Genomic DNA, 7,975 nt, shown 5'->3' with positions numbered 1-7,975 from the left:
ATTTTAAAAATGCAGTGTGGTTCGGACTGTGCTCGCATGTGTCATGGTGGCGCTGCTGTGCCTACATCACCTCTCAATTTTAGAGAGAAATGAACGCGACGCCGATCAATGTTTACATAAAATGACTCAATCATGAACCTTCATTCATGTTTTATGAATGGGTAATGCTACGAGGGAGTCGTCACCTGCTAAATTGTTACATCGAACCGAGGGAAACAACACCTGCAAACGAATGCTTCGGATTGAGCATTATAGAGGGTGCTAGTGAGATGCCAAACGATGATTTTGAAACAAATTTCTTCTAAGTAGTATGTCTGTTTGTCTGTGATTTCACTATTCTTTTTGAAATCCATATAGGGGAAATTGTGCATTTTCGGCCGTTTTGTTCTCTTTGTCATGGGGGATTTTTTGAAAGCTTTTAACTCAGAGTTGGTCTCAAATCCTTTCTAACCAAGCTGAATTATACGACCAAGTTTCAGGAAATTTGGCCGACAAAAAAAAACCCATGACGAAAAGAACAAACCTGCCGATATGGATAACCAAGCGTCTCCATTGGTTTATCAAACATATTGGTGATAGCAATATTACATAGTAGGGAACTTTATGGTAAGCCTTAAAACAGGGAATCAAAGGTCACGGACACACTAACAGTTATAAAATAGTTATTTATGTAACGAATTGCAAAATGATGATCTTTACAGCACGAATTGTACATTTATCTAACGAGGCTTGCCGAGTTGGATAAATAAATAGAAATACACTATAGTGCTGTGCTTCATGTAAAATTTAATGGCGTTTAAATTTACACGATTTGTTTCGCATATCCACTCGTGTAAATTTAAAATGCGATGGAATTTTGAGTTTATTTTGATGCTCCAAATATGTGCATCAAAATACACTTAAATTTACAGTTTTATTTTAACTGTGTAGAACGCCAATGGCGCTGTACTCAGTTTTCCTATTTAATTATTTTAATAACTTAAATTGTTATTATTGATTATGTTCAAGTGTCCATCTTGTAGAGAACCTTTTGTTTTGGTAAACAAAATTTATTTGACACTTATAGTACCGCTACTGACGCTGTAAGGGCGAGCCAAACTAGATGTTCGTCACACGAACAGTCGCGACATTGGATTTCTGTGGCTGGTTATTCTAATGATAAATACGACGAGTGCTGTAAAAATTGAGTTTTGCAACGAGTTGCATACAACATTTTTTGCAATGAAAGAGAAAAAAATCACTAGAATACATATGATTTTCATAAATATCATCGGGCTTGACGGTGATTGAATGGTAATGGCCACGTGCTCTGTCGTGCTAGACACAAAATTTTTATCAAGCATGCCGTGCTGTAACCGTCACAGTTTACGGCTAGTGCTTGAAGCCGTGGAAACTGAGATCAGACTGAGGTTGTCAATCAAACAATCGCATTATGATTCAACCGATATGAGTTGCATTATGAACCATAATGCAATTGTTTGGTATCGTACGGAAAAGTAGTCCGTTACACGCAGAAAAATCTATGTGAAAATCAAAAATATTTGAGGCAAATTTAAATAAATTGTCAATTTGTTCTGGCCACAAAAATAAAACTGCTTGGAGCAAATCGAAAGTCACATTTGAAGCAAATGCAATCCATGTTTGACACAAAAATGCATCTTCTGACAGATTATGTTCGAAATAAATGTAAATATTTTTGTTTTTTTTTTTTTGTGGCGGGTCGGCCCTGCAGGAATATTTGTTTTTCCGTTGAACTTATAAAGTGGTTTCCTTCGCTGGAAAAACCCACCTCCCGTGTTCTACTTTCAATGCTAACATCGTGCATAAATCTATTAGATAACATACGCTTTCGAAAACAACGGAATTTCGTGAAGACTTTCGGTGAATGTTGCATTTTTGCAGGAAAAAAAATTGTTTGATGTTGCAGCTGGAACTTGTGAGTTTTGTTTATGTTCTCGACGGCGGAGCGGGGGGGCTCCTCAATGTGTATTGTCGCAATAAATGCGTAATTGAGTTAGTTTAAAAAAATTTAAATTTTAGTTTTAAACATTTTATCAATTTACCGAACAAACATGAATATTTTTGTTTCAAACGAACGAAATTTGTCTCCGTGTACCTTACCGAAACGGCAGGTATAAAATAAAACATTATAGTGCCAAGTTGCAAAATTGTTTTAGTTAAGTCGCTTGACAAGATTCTTGAGTACCCGGGAAGGCCTGATTGAAGTCAGTCCTTGAGTTTAGTGAACTTAAGTCGAACATACTGTACATACACTCCCGATCAAAAGTTTGGGGTCACCCCTCAAAAACATGTAATTTGTTTAGGCCCATATCTCCGCCAATTTGTGTCCGATTTCCAAACCCTAGGTCTCATTCAAATGATAATAAGTCAATGAAACTTTGAACATGATTTCAATGAAATTTTTTTTAACAATGTTTGTACATATGTATGTTACCCTAAGCTAAAGATGCCAAATTTTCTAAAAAAAGGATTTTAAGTTATGGCAGTGTCACTGGAAATTGGGTCGACAAAATTTTGCAATGAGAACGGTAAAATAACCTATTTTCTATTAGCTTTCAACTGTTTTCTACCAAACTTGGCTAAAAAATCTGGGATAAAAGTAATTAGGTAAATTAACTCTTGATGTCATCGACCAAAAGTTTGGGGTCACCCCTCAAAATGATGTACAGTGACCCCACACCGATGAATCACCCTAAATTTGAACACTGTGTATGAATCATCATGTTGATCAAATGAGTGATCCATAAACTGTGGTCATTTTTGCCGATTCATAAATTGTGGGGTCACTGTATCGGCCAAAAGTTTGGAGTCACTTTCGTATAACATGGAAAAGTGATTTGGTGATATCTTTGTCATCTGTAATTCAATTTCAATTCTTTTTGGCTCATTTTAAAGACAATTACCTAAATTTACGTTTGATGTCTTTAATGTAACGTAAGTATTCAATGATTTTTGTACATAAAAATGTTATGTTGGCAACACGGGAACATCGCTTTCCAGCAGGGATCGATATCGGCCGAGTGACAGATCCCGTGACAGACAACTACAACGATATGATTGGGGATAAGGGAAAACGTCAAACACTTAGATCAAACTGAAGACAGAACAAGTGGACAAACACGTTAAAATTTATCTTTTTTGTCTTAAATTCTAATATTGGTTGAATTCGATTAAAACTTAAACTGTATACACTAATGTAAGTAAAAGAATTGAATTTGATTTTAACATACACTCCCGTTCAAAAGTTTGGGGTCACCCCCTCAAAAACATGTCATTTTTTTTAGGCCAATATCTCCGCCAATTTGCGTCCGATTTCAAAACCCTAGGTTTCATTCAAAAGATAATAAGTCAAAGAAACTATGAACATGATTTAAAAGAAACTTTTTCAAAAAATTTTGTATGTAAACTTAACCCAAAGTTGCCAAATTTTCTAAAAAATGAATATAAACTTACAGCAGTGTCGCTGGAAATTGGGTCGACCAAATTTCAAGATGAGAGCGGTAATATAACCCATTTTCTATTAGCTTTCAACTGCTTTTTACAGAACTTAGCTAAAAAATCTAGAAAAAAAGTTATTAAGTAAATTAATCCTTGATGTCATCGACCAAAAGTTTGGGGTCACTATCGTAAAACATGGAAAAGTGATTTGTTGATATCTTTGTCATCTTTCATTCAATTTTAATTCTTCTTGGCTTATTTGAAACAAAATGAATGATACTTACTGCATAGACATTGAACCACACATATTTGTTGAAATTTACATACTAAAACTTAACGTAAAGTTGCCTCATTTTTTGAAGCGTGGTGAAATGTGCTAACTTTACATAACATTTTTATATACAAAAATCGTTAAATACGTTAAGTTAAAGACATCAAACGTAAATTTAGTTAATTATCTTTGAAATGAGCCAAAAAGAATTAAAATTGAACTATAGATGACGAAGATATCACCAAATCACTTTTCCATGATTTACGAAAGTGACCCCAAACTTTTGGCCGATACATCATATTGAGGGGTGACCCCAAACTTTTGGTCGATGACATCAAGGATTAATTTACTTAATAACTTTTTTTCTAGATTTTTTAGCTAAGTTCTGTAAAAAGCAGTTGAAAGCTAATAGAAAATGGGTCATATTACCGCTCTCATCGTAAAATTTGGTCGACCCAATTTCCAGCGACACTGCCGTAAATTTATATTCATTTTTTAGAAAAATTGGCAACTTTGGGTTAAGTTTACATACAAATTTTTTTGAAAAAGTTTCTTTTAAATCATGTTCAAAGTTTCTTTGACTTATTATCTTTTGAATGAAATCTAGGGTTTTGAAATCGGACGCAAATTGGCGAAGATATGGGCCTAAAAAAATGACATGTTTTTGAGGGGGTGACCCCAAACTTTTGAACGGGAGTGTATATAAAAACTTAAAATACACTTATAGCTATTAGCAACCTACATCTAATTGTTATCGTACGACGGGGAACATATGTACACGTGAGGACTAAAATTGTAAGTCTACAAACCTAAATCTAGCTTAAACCCTAACTAAATGCTAATATATTTTAGCTTGAAGCTTACTCAAACCCCAACACAAACGAGTTTGCTATAGGACAGTCCGAAATCGTCCCCGCTCCGGTAACAGTTATGTAAAGTTAGCTCATTTCAACACATTTCAAAAAATGAGACAATCTTAAGTTAAGGTTTAGTATGTAAGTTTCAATAAATATGTGTGGTTTAGTGTCTATGCAGTAAGTCCCATTCATTATATTTGAAATAAGCTAAATAGAAATAAAATTGAATGAAAGATGACAGATATCAACAAATCACTTTTCCATATTCTACGAAAATGACCCAAAACTTTTGGCCGATACATCATTTTGAGGGGTGACCAAGGACCTACTCTGCATATGTAGATTTGAAGGTCTTCTATAAAAATATTGCATTAAGAAAGTTTTATATTTTGAAAACGTGTGGCACTTATATTGATAAAAATATGATAAATCTCCAAATAATACTCTGAACATAAACAGATTTTTTATATTTTTTGTAGTGAATTTAAAACCTCAAACAAAGCTGCATATGTGAAAGCCTTAGGTATAAGCTGTAACATAACAAATGTATAAAAAAGTTTCATAAGATATTTAGTTTCTAATCAATGTTTAGACTACACTGTGATAATTTGTAAATCCAATTTCGCAGCGATATTTCATACTAATCAAACTTTTTTTGTTTACCCTTTTGTAAATCTGACGCCTCTGTCATGAACTCAACCTTACTTGTGTACGCTAGCCGCTGCGAAGTCGTGTGCGAAATTTTACTGTGATAATAATTAATTCGGGCCGAGTCTAAATGGGTGCAAATGTCGCAATACATATTAAACGTTCGGGTTAAGTACTGTTCCTTTAAATTCCACTAAAAATTTGCATCCTTTGACAGATACGTATTTCGACCTCACCTATAACATCGTCTTCAGAGTCTTGTACTTGACTCGACTACAAGACAATGAAGACGACCTCTAGTTTAGTCCCAGGATAACATAGAAAAACCCGAGGCTTTAGGCTAGTTGCAAAACGCTGTCAAATTAGAGAATGTGTACTTATCAGTCCTTATAATTAATCAGTTGGTTAATACGCTCTTAGATACTCAAAGCATGTTTGTTTTCCTTACATCAAGTGTAGTCTCGGTGAGGGCAAACCGAGTCCTTAACTATCTGTAAGGCAGAATAAATGCAATTTTAGAAACTGTCACTAGTAACAAGTTCTTTATACTATGAATCTTTATTACTAAAACGAATTACCCTTGCTTAACGAGTTGGATGTCACCATGGTTCAGTTTGGTAGATCTTACTCCGTAGCGCAACCCAAAAAGGTGATCTACCCACGTTACGGGCTTCGTTAAAGATCGAGCATATTTTAAACCCCCTCAACCATTCATCCATCAGCACGGGTCGCCTGACACCTTGGATTGGAATTCCCTGTTTGGTGGACTTTTACCCCCGGATCAGGGGGTGCGTAGTGCTATTCTAAAGTGCTCCACACAATGCATACGTTTGCGTGTGCGTGACAGTAGTTTGACACATTTCCCATGGGAAAACTGTCAAAAAAAAAACGCAAACCTCGACGGAACGGACGCTATGTGCTCCAGGCTTAAATCGGCAACTACACGGGCAGTGCAATGCCCTTTATCGCGACCAAATAAATTATAATCGGGATGAAGACCGTGTCGTGTGTTTTCATATAATTAGTGGATCATATCACCTACCAAAGGTGGCTCCAAGATCCACACCTTACCCTGCCCTACTAAAAAATACTCCTTCCCGAGACAACTGTGGGGATGCTGTGGATTCCACGGTTTCTAGTATCAACGGTTGTCGAACAATCCTTCCTCTTTACCGATGACCGTAAGGACGTGGCCGGCGCCGTTATTGACTTTAAAATATCGAACTCTGGAATTGTGCACATTGAGAGTCTGTAGCAAGTCCCAAGCACCATTCATTGGATCTCTGTGCAATTTCGATTATTCTGGTCAATCACGGAATAGCAACTATACGATGTGTATCTTGTTATCTTTGCTTTGTTTTGCTTTGCACTTTCGCTTTGCATCAACTTCCAAATCGCTGGAATCGATGAAAATGCATTATTTTCGTACATATTTCTGCTGAAGTAGCAAGTAAATATTGTCTAGTTGCTGTAACCACTTAGAAAGCCTAACAAATGAAGCTATTTATGATTAAAACTATATCGTGTGACAGACACAAAGATACTCTAAAAAACTGAAGTGGTTCAAATTATAGACACTATAGATTCCAAAGACTCGGGGAGTCATGATTGAGCAATACGATTTTAGTGTGTTTTATCGTGAAATTAGAGTGTACCGAGGAAATATCGGTTTTGCTACAGTTTTTGTTTTGTTTTCTTCGATCCTTCAGAAGCAATCATATTTGATAATAAGGTCGCATTATTTACACTGAGGAATCCCCGAATGATATTAGGGAGGAATCTCAGAAGGTATTCCAGAAGGAGTCTTAAAGGAACTCCTGAAGGAATCCATGAAGAAAATTCTGAACTTATCTCTACAGGAACTGTTGTATTTAACCCTGAAAAAACTTCTGCAGGAATCTCTGGTGGCTTAAAAATCTCTCTTGGAGAGGTCCTTGCAGAAACTTCTGAAAAAATCACTGATTTTCGAGGAATTTCAGAAAATCATCATCGAAAGAATTCCCGAAGGATTCCCCAAATGAATTCAAGCAGGAATTCCAGGAGAAATCCCCGAAGGAATTCTAGCGGGAATTTCTAAAGAAATCCGAGAAGGATTTTTAGGAGGAATGAACGAAAAATGTCCAGGACTAATCACTGAAGGAATTCAAAGAGAAATCCCTGAGAGAATTCTGGGAGGAACTGCCGAAAGAATTTCACGAGGAATCCTCGAAGGAATTCTGGGAAGAATCCGCGAAGGAATACTAAGAAGAATTCCGGTAGGGATCCCCGAAGGAATTCCAGCAGGAATCTCCGAAGAAATTCGCAGAGGAAACACCCAAGGAATTCCAAAAGGGAGTCCCGAAGTAATTTTAGAAGGAATCCCCGGCGGAATATCAAGAGAAATTCTCGAAGGAATTTCAAGAGGAATCCACGAAAGAAATCAAGAACTTCTGGACCAGAAGAAATGTTTGAAAGAATTCAAGGCAGAATCAGCATAGGAGGAAACCCCCAAACATTTCTAGGAGGAATCCCCGAAGGAGCTCCAGGAGGAATCTCCGAAGAAAATCGAAGAAAAATCTCCAAAGGAATTCCAAGAGGGAATCCCGAAGGAATTCTAGATAAAATCTACGACGGAATATCAGAAGGAATCTCCGAAGAAATTTTAAAAGTAATCCCCGATGGAGTTCCAGCGGGAATCCACGAAGGAATTCCATAAGAAATCCCCAAAGGAATTTAAAAAAATAATCTAAATTTTAAAGGA

The sequence above is a fragment of the Aedes albopictus genome, chromosome 3 (genome assembly GCF_035046485.1).
Source record: "Aedes albopictus strain Foshan chromosome 3, AalbF5, whole genome shotgun sequence".
In the NCBI taxonomy this organism is placed as follows: Eukaryota; Metazoa; Arthropoda; class Insecta; order Diptera; family Culicidae; genus Aedes; species Aedes albopictus.
The sequence above is the reverse complement of the archived record's forward strand: the minus strand, read 5'-3'. Positions refer to the sequence as shown.